Source organism: Struthio camelus, chromosome 5, assembly GCF_040807025.1.
Source record: "Struthio camelus isolate bStrCam1 chromosome 5, bStrCam1.hap1, whole genome shotgun sequence".
NCBI classification, from domain to species: domain Eukaryota; kingdom Metazoa; phylum Chordata; class Aves; order Struthioniformes; family Struthionidae; genus Struthio; species Struthio camelus.
The window spans coordinates 73,682,074-73,698,063 of record NC_090946.1 but is presented as its reverse complement, the minus strand read 5'-3'; the positions used below and the strand labels follow the sequence as shown (position 1 = coordinate 73,698,063).

The 15,990-nt window shown below is 47.4% G+C and overlaps 1 long non-coding RNA gene across 1 annotated transcript in view; it reads left to right on the top strand.

The window, feature by feature from the left end:
• Positions 1–14,721, top strand: part of LOC138067534 (uncharacterized) — a 35,126-nt gene extending 20,405 nt beyond the window's left edge. The window contains exons 3-5 of the long non-coding RNA XR_011141678.1: positions 7,518–7,705; positions 8,971–9,011; positions 13,259–14,721. This is a non-coding gene — a long non-coding RNA (uncharacterized lncRNA). The remainder of the gene's footprint in view (positions 1–7,517; positions 7,706–8,970; positions 9,012–13,258) is intronic.
• Positions 14,722–15,990: the final 1,269 nt, after the last annotated feature.

The window sequence follows — 15,990 nt, the reverse complement described above, 5'->3', positions numbered from 1 at the left end:
AAGTAGGTGGACCTAGTAGGAAAAACAGTTAGACTAAGACTAAAGAATCTAGCTGTTTTTTTAAATAGAAGAAGGTATAGGCACAGACTCTAAATCCATCTTCTTCTTTAACAAATGGTGCAGCAGGGTGAAAACTGCTTCGATAGTTTAGGATTACTGGTTTGTCCCAGGTAAGGTGCTATTTGGATTTGTGGTTCATCTGTGCTCCAGCAAGGCTTTTGTTTAGAGGATGCAAGAAGCAGCATCCAATATGATTGGGTTTTTTTTGTTTGTTTGTTTTTTTTTTCCTCCTCTTTGACACACTGCTGAGCAATTTAATAATCTCAAGTATCAAGCTAATGTGTTTTCCTCCCTGGGAGAACATAACGTTACCAGAAAAAGAAGCAGGGGACTGGGGAAGAAGGTAGCTGCAGGTGTTTTCTCCAAATGCCATGCAGTGCATATTTGAGATCAGAAAAAAATATTCAAAAGCCAAATGAGCATGATGCTGGGCAGTGCCAAACAGTTGTAACGAAGAGGGTCTAGAAGAATACAGCATTTGCTGTCAGTAGACCTGGCTGCTGGTATGTAAATGAAGCTAAGCGAAGACAAAAGTGTAGCACCTGCTTTCTCGAGTATTTTTAACCACTGCTAGGACAATGAATTGTGGGCCTTTGGAGCTGTCACAGCACCAGCTAAACACTGGCCACTTCCTTATGGTAAATATTTAAAACAAGCTTGAGGATGCTAAGAGAGGACAACCTGGGCTCCTTCTGACTGTTAGCGAGTGCCCAAATGAGTATCCATCTTCCTTTGGTGCCGTGGACTAACCGGACTGGATGAGGTCCTGTTGTTGCCAAGTGTTGAACTTCCTCGTGTAGCCCCGTCCTGGGGTGGATGTAAGGCAGGCTGAACTGCACTCCCTCTGAGGAAGCCCTGGGGCAATGGCATCTGCAGCGTGGGATACTGAAAGATGACTTGAAAGTGTCCCATACCAGGACAGCACAGCGTGTAAAATGACATTGAGGGAGCTGCAGCCTTTTGTGGGGACCTGTCCTGCACGTTGGGGTGATACCAGATGTCTGCATTATGATTGTCTTAGAATAGAAGATACTACCTGCTGTAAAAAGCTCCTGCTGCTTGGTTGTCTCTAACCCTTTTCTGTGGTAGGTGTTGCTGTGATAGCTTGGTTTTTGTTCTGAGACTTCACTGATTTCCTTTCCCCCTCATCTGCTTTGTGGGTCAGGTTGGAATTTTCCACAGCAAAATTGAGCAGAGATTCTCCAGCCCAAACCAGCAGTGTTGTGGCTACTGCTGATATCTCCTAGGTTTCTCTGTCCTGTGCCCCAGATTATCTGCCTTCCAAGGGAAGATATGCGCTTTTAGTGAAAGGATATGCATTTTCTGGTGGTGATATCACATAAGAAAAATAACTTTTGGGAGAAGGATGGAAATGAACTTACTGCTGGAATAGCAGATCCTCACATTTACCCCAGCTGGAAATGCATTAGTTATAGTAAAATTGTCCCAGACCCATGTGTTCATACGGAGAAGCTAGGCCCTGTTCTCGGCTGCAATAGTTCTTCACTGATGTATAGGAATGGGTGGCTTTTGGGCATTTGTGAACTGGGACAACCTGCCGCTTTTCTGTTACTGACAGCAGGACCCCTCCGTCTAGTTGTCCAAACTTGATGCTTGGGACTGAAAAATGGCAATTTGAAACTCTGTGGTTCTAGGCAGGAAAACATTGTGCTGTTGCTATCCTTTGCCAGCCCCCATGTTCCAGTTTGCATGGAGGTCAGTGAGTCTTTTGCTGCTGTAACCTGCCTGTCTACAGCTTAGAGTAAAGCAAAGAGCTAGCTCATTTGCATCTCTCTGATTTTTCTCCTGCATGCCTCCGCAGTTCAGTGATGCTGTGATAAATATAAAAAGTAGAGAAACTTCCCTGCTCAGCGTATATAAGAACTAGGTAAACTTGATATTGCCCAAATGAAAAGTGGGTAAATTCCATTTACCCGTGTTTATCCTCAGTGTGACATACAAGATGGTCTGTATCGTATTACGAGAGGATGCCATGACCCAGTAACAGGGAATTCCTGACTAATAACTGACACAGAAGGGAAGTACACTGAAGGTCAAAGCTGAGATGGGCTGTAAAGGGGAGAAAATAGAGACCCAGCTGAGCAGGCAGGGATAGGATTATTGAGGGAAGTGATGGGCAATAAGGAGAAGTCTGTATAGGTAGAGGGGCATTAAAGGGAAGACTAAGGAAATGTGAGCCTGCTGCTCGGTGAGGTAGGGGATCTAGTGATCAAGGACAGGGGAAAAAGCTGAAGTACTCAGTGCCTTCTTTACTGATGTTTGCTGGTGCTAGTCTTTACTGATGTTTGCCTCAAGCTTTCCAGGTTCCTGAGCCTAGTGGCAGGGTCTGGGGGAGTGAAGCACTAACCACTACAGCGAAAGATCAAGTTAAGGATCACTTAGACAAATGACACATATACAAGTCCATGGGATCAGATAGGATACATCTGATGGAGCTGGTCAATGTCGTTGCAAGGCTGCTCTTTGTCACCTTCAAAAGGTCGGGGTGATCAGGGGAGGTTTCTGATGGCTGGAAGTGTCGCACCAACCTGAAGAAAAGGAGCAGGGGTGAGGGGAGGTCAGGGAACTGCAGTCCAGTCAGTCCTGCCTCAGTCCCTGGGAAGATTATGAAGGAAATGCTCCAGGCACATGAAGGGCAAGAACATGATTGAGAGCAGCCAGTGTGGATTTGTCAAGGGCAAATCATGCCTGACCAACCATCAGCAGATACTGTTTACTTTGTCTTTAGCAAGGAACCCATATTGGAGAGGTATAGTTTGGCCAGATGAACTACAAGGTGGGAAGAAAATTCACTGGACTGCCACTTTCAAAGAGCTATGACTGGCAGTACCAAATCCAACTGGCAACTGGTTGCCTTCCTCAGGGGTTGCTACTGGAACGGATACTATCTAGCGTCTTCACTAATAACTGGGATGATGGGACAGAAAGGACCTTAGCAAGTTCCTGGATGATAACAGATTGGAGGCAGTGGTTGATACTTGAAGGGTGGCAGCTGGAGATATGAGCTGTCAGGGGCCTCCTGAAGATCGATAAAGGTAGTGCAAAGTCTTGCATCTGGGACAGAGTAACTCCACCCAACAGTGCAGGCTGATTAGAAAAGCTTTGCAGGAAGGGGCCTGGGTGTCCTGGTGGACAAGGTGCATGTGAGTGAGCAGCGTGCCTTTGTCATGACAAAGCCTAACCATGTTGGGCCACGTTAGCAAGAGTAAAGTCAGCATAATGCCTGTTGTGGATGACATCCAAAGATGTTACTGTTACACACAAAGGTTTTAATTGCTTTGAAGAACATACAGTGTAGAGAGACAAGACTAACAGACAGGAAGCCTGGCTGTTTCCATTTTGCAGATAGGGCACAGCTATGGCGTTTGGAGTCCATCACAAGCACATCCTCCTCTGGAGAATAAGGAAGAGGAAAGAAATGGAATTGCTTAAATATAGCATTTCCTGTATGCCTGATGCTTGCTGCTTTCATAGGCAAGATGCTGGAACTGCCTGAGAACTTCCAGCAAGGCATTTTTATTTTTCAAAAGCAAATTGGACTTTTCTCAAAATGAGTATTTTGGAATGCCTGATTTCTTCACAAAACTTCAAATTTGATTTTTGGTTGATGAAATATATGCGGGGGTTTTGCTGCACTGTTGCTCTTAGATTTTTTTACCTCTACAAAAGCTAAAGTGTTCCAGAAGAAAAAGAAATTATGTCCATATTCAAGCTGCTCTCCAGAACATGAAGACGGACAGATCAATAGTTGCATCTTACCTGTCTATTACAATATCTAAATGTTATCACTGGTCAGATCAGTGGTGAGTGGAGTGTGATATTGTTCATTCCCTGATCCAATAGGAACTACTGCAGCGGGTGCTGACTGGTATCTGTATCGTGCACTAGGAGGTGATCCAGGTGAGCAAGTATTTCCCCTGCTCTGCTCTACCTGCTCTGCAAAAGGAGTATTTCAGCTTTCAGATCTGCCATTTTTACCTGTTTTTGTGATCGCTCTGTTGAGCTAAAAATATTAGAGCGCCACTTCAGAGCTTGTATCTCTGTGGCCGCCTGTGATTTCAGCTCAGCTGCAGCATCCCAGGAAAGCAAAGTTGTCTGGGCTTCCAATTATATTAAAGCACCAGCACAGAGTGCATATGGTAGCTGCAATGGGGGGCCAGAATATTGCCTCCGTTATGTGGGTGTAGAGGAGAAGCAGCGCAGCTGAGACTGCTGCAATTATACGCGCACAGCTTGGATAAGAATCCGGTCCTTGACATTAAACAGCCCTCAGTAATTTTTCAAAAACAAGATTTATTTTAGAATAATGAGATCAGCAGTCTAAATAAACAATTTTAATTGAAAAACATTTCAAAGGTACAGTTTCCTGCTGTCTGTTCTACAGTGCCGACATAGCTCAGGAGCCTGTCTGCCTTATTAAGGGTACAACTGGAACTTATTCATATATTTAGGCACATATAGGTTCTTATATTTAGAACGTTCCCTGAGTTGACTTCCTGCCAGCATGACTGGCAGGGATGTAGGGACTTTTGAGTTCTTCAGATGACTTATGCACTGTGACTTGATGATATAATAAATTCAGCTTTAGGGTTCCTGGTACCAGACCTAAGGTACGATAATCCTGTGTCATGAAGTGCTGACGTTGCATGAACTCTCTCTGTCAGTTCAAACATGCCCTAAAAACACTGCTGGGTTAACTCTGTGCTGCTGGGCTTTGTGCCAAATCGGCTGTTGCCCGTCTTCCTGCAGCTGGTAGAAAGCTGGCCCAAATTCTGATTTGTGCTTTCTGGCTAGCGCAACAGAGATGAGATCAGATACCTCTGCCTGATGCTGATCAAATTTGCACTGCTGAGTGCTCTGATCCGGTAGGGCTGCCTGGGGAGCTGTAGTCAGGGATGCAAATCTTGCCACTGCCGGAGAGCTTGCCTAAAAACCGGCAGCGCAGCTCCACTCTGTGGGGAAGATGGGGAAGCAGCCGGAAGACCTGGCACAGGGGCATTCAGCGGGATGGATGCAGAGGTTGGTCCCCTGCTGCGATACTGACTCTCCTACACCCCTTGGGCTCTCCCTTTCCTCCTTCGGTGGTGCAGGAGGTCAGGCTGGGCTGCTCTGCAGATACGTTCCTGGTAGCAGGATCCATGTTTTGCTGCTGGGATGCCAGACTGCAGCAGTGGGCTAGGAGCTTGAGCAAAGCCCCTTGCAGCTCAGCCCTGGCCCTTGCAGTGGGCCTGCTCCTACCTCTTGGCCAGGTTGTATACCTCTCTGTTCCTCAGGCTCCTTTGAAAAATCTCACTTGTGATGCATTAAAGCCGCTTCCACAATTTTCCATCTACAGGCCTGAGAAACAACGGCAGGGGACTTTGGGAGGATATTGGGAACAGGGCCTACGAGGTCCTTTGGAGGACTTTGCTCTCCATCTTTAAAGGGTGAGCGTCAGGAAGTCTGATGACAAAACCATGCTGTGTCTGCAGGGGCTGCCTGCTCTCTGGTATGGGGTGAGGGGCTGAATGCCCCAGCAAGACTTGTTCAACACACCATTCCTGGTGAGTTGGGGAACGTGGCAAAGGGGCACGGGCTTGCTCTGGAGTGAGTCAGGTTTGAGTCCTGCGGGGATAACTTGCAAGGCTGATCTGGAGACGAGTCCACCCGTTACATGTGCCCCCATTGAGTAGCATATGCTGAAGGTGTTTTGGGGCATCCTGCAATGGTTAAAAAAATGTTTTTTTAGCAGTTACTTCCTCCTTGAGTAGTTTGTCCTGGGTTGAACTTTTCCTAGGCTGCTGTCAGAAGCAGCAACTTACAGGTTTCAGCTGGGATTATTTGAATGGGTCCCATTGTCCCCCCTCACCACCCCCCTTTTTTTTTTGGCTGATCTGTCACTGCTTCCAGCAAGCTGTGTGCTCATCTCTACCACAAAATGTTATCAGCCATGACACGGCTCCCTGAGAGTCTTGTTAGTGTGTCTTGCTGGCGGCATCTTTTCTTGTGATCCCAAATGACATTCTCAACCATCTGTACTTCAATGCCGGTGCTCAAAACATGGCAAGGTAGCTGCTTTCCTTGCTTAGTGGCTCGTGCCAATCTCCATTATTGGCATAAAACAATGAGAATATCTATTTTTCTTTTGCCAAGCCAGGTAACATTTCTTTGGGGCGTTTGGATGGAGTTGTATTCAGTGCACTGCTTAGCTTGCTTGGGTCTGTTCACAGGCGCAGCTGGCTTGCTGTCCTGATAACTAAACCACAGCTATGGACTCTTCATTGAGCCACGTTTTTCCATTTGCTGCATTGCTCTTGTGTTTTTTCTTAATGAGCCTTGCAGTCAGGGAAGTAGCTGCCAGATTGATAACATGCTTGAAGACTGGAGCCTTTCAGCAGAGTCTCTTAGTCGCTTCGCTATGAGGAGACTTGGGGATGTTGTCTGCTCTGGTTGCAGGTTTTTATTCTGCTCATGGTTTTACCATATGAATATTTCATGCCAGGTTTGGCCTCACTGGGATTACAAAATTATACATTTCTGTTGGAACTGTAGCTGCTGTAGCCAATATAAATGGAGCCTTATTGCTTCTTTCTCCCTGTTGAGACTGGTCAGATCCCAAATCTGAGTCTCAGTCATTCAGCTTCCACTTCATGCTAGGTAGCAGCTGTGTCTCATGCCGTTATCGAGCATGTTGTGACACCTCTCCATATCCCTCTTACCCACAGTGACATATCCAGTTGTCTCACGTGTCACCAAAGTAGGTACTTGAGAGCCTGAACATCTTGTGTGTAATTTAAATTCTCCTCAGGGGTGTTTGGATCCTGCCAGGGTACAATTTTGCTTTGTTTAATTTCAGGTTTGGTTTCTTTTCTTCGTGATGCTGATGACTGTCTGGGGCCTGACCTGCTTGCCATTGATCCCTTGGCCTATCTACCTTCTGATTTCTTGTTAATGTGCGTGTCACTGCTCTGCTTTTGGTGCTGATTTGAGCTTCATAAACAATCAATTGCTATTTCTCACCCTCCAAGTCAGCAGTTACATTCTCATTACAGTACTACTTTTCCTTCCCTTTTCTGAAGTTTTGCCATAATAATTTCTCTTGCAGTAATTGCTGTTGACCTTGTGTAGCATTTTCTGATATATCCTGCCTTTCCTCATTCGTAAGTAAAGCATTCACAATGCATTTTTTGCAGGAGATTTTCCTCCTCTGCTTTGTCCTTTGTCCTCCTCTGCATTTCCTTGTAAATAGCTTCTGGTGCTGTTTTTCTATGTATTTCTGGGCTGTTCCAGGCCTGCAGAGTGAACCAGCTCTGACTCTGCTTCACGCGGGCTGCCTTTGGCAGGGCTCTTGTTAACTACTTCTGCGCATGTTTCCAGCTCTTGGGAGGCAAATGTTGTTTCTTAAAGCACTTCCGCACACTGTCTTGACATCTCAGTGTTGTCTCGGTATTGTCAAGGACAAGCTCTCTTCCCGGTACTGTGAGGCTACTGCTGCAGGTGAAACAAGCTCTCAGATGCACATGGGAGACCTCTCTGCTGCTGATCGGCAAGGCAGCCGCAGGGATGGGAGATGAACCTGCTCTGCCTGTGGCCTTTCCAGAGACCGCTCTTCCAGAGCGTTTCCATACAACACCCTCTTGTGCCTGTAAGTCCATCTGCTTGGATGCTGTCTGTTTTAGCCCGATCTTGCTTAACTCCTTTACTTTTGTGATGATTTTTGGGATTGCCTCCCTGTAAACACCCTTCCTTTGGTGCATTGGAGGAGATCAGGCGACCTGCAAATCTCTCTGAAATGAGTGCATGAGTTTGTTCTGTGGAGTGTGCCACTGCCTTGCCCATGAGGTCCTGAGGGCCTGTCTGCACTGCACCGTTGCACGGGTGCTGGCTGGGTGGGAAGCTGAGGAACGGCAGCACGTCCCTCTGCACATAACTGTATATGGCTGGCAACTGCTCCCACTGTTCAGAAAGAGGTATGTTACTCCAAGCAGTGGTTTTGAATGCCAGAAGGAGCGGGGCTGGCCTGAGAAGGGTGCAAACTCTTCATGGCACGAGGATGCTGTTTGGATCGGCTGCTGCAGTGCTGCTTCACAGTGCACAGGGAAGTGGCTGTGAACAGTGTTGGTTGCAGCGCTCTGGAGATGTACTGATAAGGGCTACCTGTCAGCTAGACCCAAATGCCAAGAATCGCTCTTAGACATAAGGGGAAGCTGTGCTGCTCTGTGGGCAGAACAGCGCCATGGGACTTGGGCTTGGCTCTGCTACAGCTTGCTGAGTGCCCTTAGCCTTGTGACTCTGCCTCTCCAGACCAGGATTTCTCTGTCCTTTACACGGCGATGTTGTTGATTCGTGGTAACCCTTGTTCTTGTAACAGCATATTTCCCTTAGCTTCCTAGGCTAAGCGCTGATCCAAATGCTCATGAAATCAAGAGGGGTTCCTGTGCATTGGTTCCTTGCTGACATGGCATCTTGTCCAAACCGTGTGATTTATGGTACTAGTGCTCCCTCAACATCTTTCTAATTATTTAATAACAGATACTTTTATTAAGTGTTCCTCTTCAAGCCTAAGCCTCATTAATGTATTTAAGGTATAAACAGAGTAATTGGTGGCGATGGCTGCCTAAACAGATCAGTATGGCAGGGCGTTGAGGAGAAAAAAAACTTATCTCCTTTGCAGCCACCCCCCAGTCTGGGAGCTATGAATTTAGAATAACATATTTGTAACCTCTAAGTTGATGTCTTATTATTACATCAACAGTGTACTGGCAAGGAGATGGCAGGCTTCCCACTTTGACATAGTTATGGTGATAAATTAGGTATACAGAAGAGCTAATGATGAAATTAAGTGGAGTTAGAAGAGCTAATGATGAAATTAAGTGGAGTTATGAATATATATTAGATTTCTTTTCCCAGGTCAACTCTGGATGGCAGAGCAAAGATATCCTTAGTAACAGGTAAGCGTCAGTCACTCATAGGCAGCATGTTGCTGAAACCTAGATCCTAACATTTATTAAAGAAATACAGACAAAGAGAAGGAATAAATTAGGAGCTTTGCACTGGAATGGCTCCTTTAAGCTCATGGTGTCTCGCTCTGCTCTTGGTGGAGCCCTGTTTTTAATAGGCAATTTTGCCTGCTGCCAACCTGATGATGATCCCTAGCCTAGAAACATCTCGCGCTGAAATGCTTTGTTAAGAAGCTGAGGAAAGCCTAAGAGCTGAACTCCCGGCTCCAGATGCTGCAGACCAACGTCCCTTGAGAGCACTCTGCGTCCCAAAGGACTGCGATGCAGGCTCGCTGAACACTTAGTCAGCGGTTCAGGAGGCAGTTCAGTTTACTTGGCCCCATCCCAGTCTCCTTGCATGACCTGGAACAAATCATTTAGGCTGACATTTCAACAGTGACTAGTGATTTTTTTTTTTTTTAAAGCACCTCCATGTTTGATTGTTTAGTTCAGGACAGCTAAACCAAATTCAAGCCAAAGCTCCCTGTCTCATCTCTGCAAGTAAGACTGTCAAGTAGCGTACCCCAGATATGGGGCTCGGAATTGCCAGTCTTTTCCAAAAAGCCCATACTTATGTCCTCTATCAATTCCCCATGGTGCTTACAGAGATAATAGCATTCCCTTTAGCTTCAGAAGTGCTGAGGTCATGGAAACAGTAAAAGCAGGACACACTGAGACCCAAGGGCATCAAAAAAGTACATTATACAGACAATTTTGGAGATTTGATTTGATTTCCAAAGTATTTGCAATTACTGCAGTATAGGAGCTATATAGCTCTGCAGGCTTTTTCATACAAGCAACCGCTACGTCACTGCACAAATGTTGCATAGCCTGCAGGGAAACGCTTTATGTGAAGTAGTTCTTAAGAGATGTCCCTCTGCTTTCTAAGTGACAGAGGGAGTTTGATCCACGTTTCACCAAGTGACCTTGCCCAGAGCTGCCTCTCTGAAGTAAAGTCTCTACAGCTCTGCAAGTTGTGTGTGTGCAGCAGACTTTTGTCTCTAACATTTTTCAGGCAAGGATGCCCTTTTCTAAAAGGAGGGAGTTAAACGCTACTTGCTGAGCAGCTCCTGGGAGCTGCAGCTTCTCGGAGAGAGAGAAGGGTACAAGCCCGTGTCCACGTCCTTTGGTGCCAGGGTGCTGGGGTCCAGCCTCAGCAGCAATCACGACCTGAGGGTGCTGGGTGGGATGAAAGTTGTGGCCTGTCTACCTGCCTTCTCAAATGAGCCACCCTTGCTGTTGCTGAGCCCTGCTTGCTTCCTGCTGCCCCAGCGCTGGCACGTGAGGATGGGGGTCTGGCAGCCACCCCAAACAGTGGTGGCATGGAGGGCATTTCTGGTCTGGTCTGCAAGAGCAGACACTGACCCCCTACTTCTCTCCTCCTCATCCCTGCAAGTATTTTCTGTCGAACAATCTAAGGTCGGTTTCTTTTATTCACCACAGTTTCCAGCCCCTAGAAGGGCGCGTGGAAATCCTCTCGGGAAGGGATGGGACTGCCCCCGAGCCCTCCACTGCCTGAGGCTGCTGAAAGCTTCCCTTCCCCTGGCATAAACTTCCTTTTCCTGCGGGGCTGGCAGTAGCCGGCTTGTGACAGCAGAGGGAGACGGAAGCCCAGCCACGGGCCGGGCTGAGCCGAGCCGAGCCGCGCTGCGGGGCGGTGCGGGGCGGTGCGGAGCGCAGCGCCCGGCCCTCCGGAGACTGCCCCGCCGAGGGTGGGTATTGCTCTGTCCTCAGGTGCCCTAAAATGGAACTTAAGGACTATCAGCTGCAAACCGTCCGTGTCCTCTGCTGCCAGGGCTGTTTTCTTTATAAAAGTGATCTGGAGGTTAAAATGCATCCCACTTTTTTGCGGCTGAACAGATTTCCATCCTATTGTTTCCAGGAGGCAGACTCCCCCCTCCCCCCCACCAACATCCTCAAAATAGATAAATAAATGAAACAAAAGTAGGAGCAGAACTGAGAAGGAGCGCAGCCTCACAGGGCCGGCTTTGGAGTAGAGAGGGCAAGAGGTGCTTTGGTGCTCTCTGCACCCTCTCCCATCCCTTAGAGAGGGTTCTGCAGCTCCTCCAAAACTCCAGCCAGCTTGTCCATGCTGGATGCAGGTTGGTGCATTAATATTCTTTGTCTTTGGAGCACGCTGCTGGTGTGAGGTGGAATGAAGCCAGGACCGTTGTTAGCTCGCATGAAATCCCAGATAAATGTGGGCTCTCTGCAGTAATGGAGTATATTACTCTAAATGGCTCAATAATGCTACAGCTTTGCCATCTCCCCCTCTGTAATATATAAACTCTTTTACAGACCTAGATGGAATTTCTTTGACATCTCTTCAAATTGCATTGTTTTAAGGTACTTTTGCATTTTTATTGGCAACCCAGTTGTAATAGAGGGAATCCATATAGCATTGATGCTGCTTTCTAGGAGATGCTTGGTAGCTGTGAAATATAAAGCAATAAGGTCTTGGACTATAGCTTAATCTTATCAGCAGAATTCAGGTAGTGTGAGGCAGAAATTGTGCTGCTAACAAGTGTTTCCAGACATCACTGCCTTGATGAAATGAGATGGAAAATCAGAAAATGGAGATGTGTCTGGATCCAGGCACCTTCTGAATACAGCAGCACAAGCAGAGGAGCTGGCTGTGCGAGGCAGCAGCCTAGTGATCAAAATAAACAGCTCTGTGCTTCTCATGTGCTGTAATGCTAGCACGACTCTGGTGTTTCTCCCAAGCCTGGAGACATCAATCCTCTTCAAACACAGAGAAAAGGCAAGTGATCACAAGAAAACGTAGTTAGTTTGCTGAGGCTTTTATGGACTCTTCTCCTTTTGGGTTAAGAAAGAAGCGAGGGCTGTCAATGCCTTGGGGATTTCTGTGGGTGTAAGCCAGCACCTCTATTTATGTACATTCCCTTAGGAGCAGGGGCATTAGGTGAGGCATCGCTTTAGCTGCTGGCCGTTTTGCGCTCTGGAAGCCTTTTGAATCGCTGACTGTCAGTTTCAATATCCACTTTAGAAGTTGTGCAAAATCCAGCCTAAAATCCTACCAATACCATCCCTTAATGTCCCCTATCTCTCCTGTCTAATGTCCTACCCTGTGGTGCTTTAGGATTATCAGGCAGCCTGCACAGTGTAGTTTAAAGTGGAAGAATCTCTGTTTCTTAACAATTTATAGCCTTCAGTTATTGGGGTCTTAAGGTCATAGATGCCTATGTTCATAAGGTAACTCTACAGAGAGCAGGAGGTGACTACAGGTCTCCGCACTAAGCTCAGAAATTTAGCTCAGAAAGAACAGTAAAGCTGTGCTAAAAGGGGCCAGTCCTTGGAGTGCAATGGGTGGAGAAATCTAAAATGTATGCGACCTCTTTGTTTCCTAAGATCTTAAAAGGGTTGAGATGTGTTCACTCCCCTTTTCTGGCTCCAAAGGGCTGCCTTAACAGGCATGGTCCAGAGCCAGATGTCCTTGTTAAGGGAAGCCAAATCTGCTGGTTTTCAGTACCCAGAGGCTTTCTCCTTCCCGGCCCTCTGATGCCAACTTTGGCAGATCTCAGACCTAAGGATTTCCTCAAATCCCAGTCCCACAGAGCCAGGCTGCTATGGTTCCCTCACCCCAAATTCAACCAGAAGCGAGGCTGAGCAGGTACCCCTAATACACACGCACACACACATACACATATGCAATGCAGACATGGCTGGCCACCAACTTTGTAATTCAGAGAACGGTGTCTTTATGGGTACCACAGATACGCAGCCAGCACTCACATAAATATGAACAGTGTGAATGGCCTGATCCTGGCCTTCCTTGCCAGCTAATTGGCTCCAAGGTTGCTGGCAGATCTGATCTCCCCGGTGTGCAGCCCCTAGACCTCTCTTCTAGCACTCACCAGCTAAACTGGTCTGAAGTTTGCTAGCAGGTCATACCAGTACACACAGAAAAGGAGTTAGGAAAATAGTTTACTTAGAAGATGGGACTGCCTGCAGTGATCCGGCACAGGGCATGGTCAGCATACCGACCGGCAGCTTGCTTACAATCAACTGGTCCCTTTTACCCCCTTCTTCTCCATTCTCCCATGCTTTTTCCTTCCCAATCCACACTGATCCCTCTCTTTCCCTACTTTTGGCCCTTCCACTGAGCGTCACATAGTAAGTTCTCCATAGTCTCCTAATCCTCTTAAAACTTTTCCTAATAAGCTTGTCTCTTGTCTTAGTCTTTTATTCCGCCTAGCAGTTAACCGGATATCCTCATGGAGCAGATGTCCCTTGCATGCTGCGGTGCTGCTCCTCTCCTCCCGATGTGGTCCTGCACTGAGGGAAGCTCTGCACGCACCTCCCCTCAGCATCCTGCTTGCCAAAAAGGAGAGCCAGGCAAACCACGACTGTCGTTGGGCAAAACGTGTCTACACAGAGGCTGCGGGATGATAGCGAGGGTCTTTCCAAGGCCCTGAATTCAGGAGCAGTGCTTTACTTGGTTCGGCGGGAGCAGCTGGGGCTGCAAGCCTTGCAAGATTCAGGATGACGCGCTTCAGAGGACCACGTGCAAGGCCAAGGCGACTGATGCTTTTGCGAGCCTGAATCTCCCAGTCAGTTGTTTTTGGGATGTGAAGCCTTGGAAATCTTTTATGCTAAAAATTATTAGCCAAGTAATGCCCTTAAAAGTGCTCCTTCAGCATACCCATTGCTGGTAATTCCAAGGCTTGCTGCAGCCTCAGCCCCTGTTTCTCCTTCACCCAGTATGTTGGCTCCAGGAAGGAATTGCTCTGACCTCTGCTCCCTGGGCCCTGCCTGCATCCCACTAAGGTGTGGGGTGAGCTCCAGGCTTGCAGCCCTTGCGTGCAGGTCTGTTGAGCCTCAGGCACTGAGGTTTGCATGACTGGCTCCAGCTTCACATTTTTGTGCTGCAGCCCACGCCGGCTGTGCTCGCAGCAGCTCTGGAGTCTTGCTTTCCGTCTGGGACCCCCGCAACGCCAAGGGCAGCCAGTCCATGGGGCCGCATCTGGCCTGGGAGCACCGGAGAGAAGAGGGAAGGGGGCACGCATGGTGCTTGGAGGGAGGTGAGGAAGGGTCCTTCCCCACCAAGTCGCTGTGCTGGCCCTGGAGCCGCCACCTCTGCCGTGGCAGAGCTGCAGTGGGTCCGGGGCACGAGCAGGAACGGCCCAGCGGAGCCGGGACATCCCCAGGAGGCCAGCGGCCCTGCTGAGCCACCGTGGAGGGATGGCAATGGCAACTTTCCCACTTGTACGTCTTTCCCATTTGTATGTCTAAAGAAGCACCGATTCTCGTGGCCGGGTGGACCCGAACAACATGTCAGCATTGCTAAACACTCTGTTTAGAATTTTTAAATTTTTAATTTTTCGCGATGGAGACTAAAATGAGAATTAAAGCCAGGCACGTCAGTCCCAAGGGAGTCCCCCCCTTTCCTCCCACTCCATCTGGAATGAAGAGGAATTGGAATTATACCTGAATTAATGAATAAGTAATAGAGAGTTACACAAATAAATTTCAGATGCAAGATTTTTTTTTAAATCATCCACAAGTTAATATTTATTTATGTAACTTGTAGAATTCCAGCCAATGGCTGCATAAATATTAATTACTAATTAAACTTTAATAGAAAAGCAAAAACGTTTATATTTTCTAAATGTATATATTAAAGCTATCATTGTTTGTTTGGAGAATTGCGTTTGTCTGGGACTCTGGTCAAGCAGTGACAAGAATACAATTTTAGGGTGGGAGAGAGCCTGGGTTAATCTTGCTTTTTGCTTTGATTGCAATTGCTCAAAGAGAGGATAAATTCATTCTTTTTTTTTTTCCCCATGAGGAGATGATAACAAATTTAAAAAGAGCCCTGGGCAAAACCAGGATATTGCTGTACTCCCACTTGTGCATCACTGCTACGTTTTTGACTGATTTCCAATACAAAGACAGAATAGGATGGCTTCTCAGCTAGTTAGCACAGCTCTGCTGGCTGTAGTGGCTGTACTCATTTAGATCAGCTGATTATCTGGCCTGTAGCGACAGTTTAACATTTATTCACTTTTTGACAGCCTGAGGGCTTACCTGCTATTGCAATTTTTGCAGGCTACCCCAAGTCATTTTATATTAATGTGGCTTGGGTTCGTAAGTCCATAATGTCCCTTTGAATCGCTGTTTGGTATCTGTTTTTAAACCCACTTGGGGAGCAGGTTTACAAGGATGGGTGTTCCTCCTCCACAAGGAAAGTTAGGGTGCATAGACAGCAAGTCCTGGAAGAGTTGTGGCTCACCTACTACGTCTTCCCTGCAGTATCTCACAGCTCTCACAGGCTACTCCTGTTGCTTGCCCTTTTCTCTGAGTGTCCTCTACCACTCTGGGGCTATTGTGAGGATTTCTGAATGCTGCAGTTAAATGCTGGCGTGGAACCAGGTGTTGTCCACTGCGGATCTAGCTGGCTGCTGCTCTCGTCATCCCCCAGCAGCTCTTCCTGCTGCCTTGCTGTGATCTGGGTTAAGCTGCCACTTGCTTCTCTTCTGGAGAGACGAGCAGGTATAGCTGCTCTCACCATGCATGACCACATCAGTGGTCTGGGACACAGAAAAGGGCATGCCAGTGGTGCAGTGAGGAAAGGGTCTCCAATGGGAGTGAGAGAGCGTTAGCATTACAGGAGCTCTGGGAGGTCTGTCGGGTCTCATCGAGGATCTGGAGTGTGCATTCAGGACAGATCTCATCCTTGTCTGCCTTAGTAGCCACCCAGGCTTCACATCAAAAAGAAGTTGGTCATTAAATCCTGGATCTAAAAGACAGATACAGACCAGGAGTGCTTGGATTACCTGGCTAGGGAAGAGCTAACTGCAAAAAAGCAGCTGTACCTGCGGTTGACCTAGGAGATGGCAGCCCCTCTCTCAGTGCTCCACCACATCCATTTAGCATCTTTTCTTCTGCCCCGTCATGGCTTTTAGCTCTC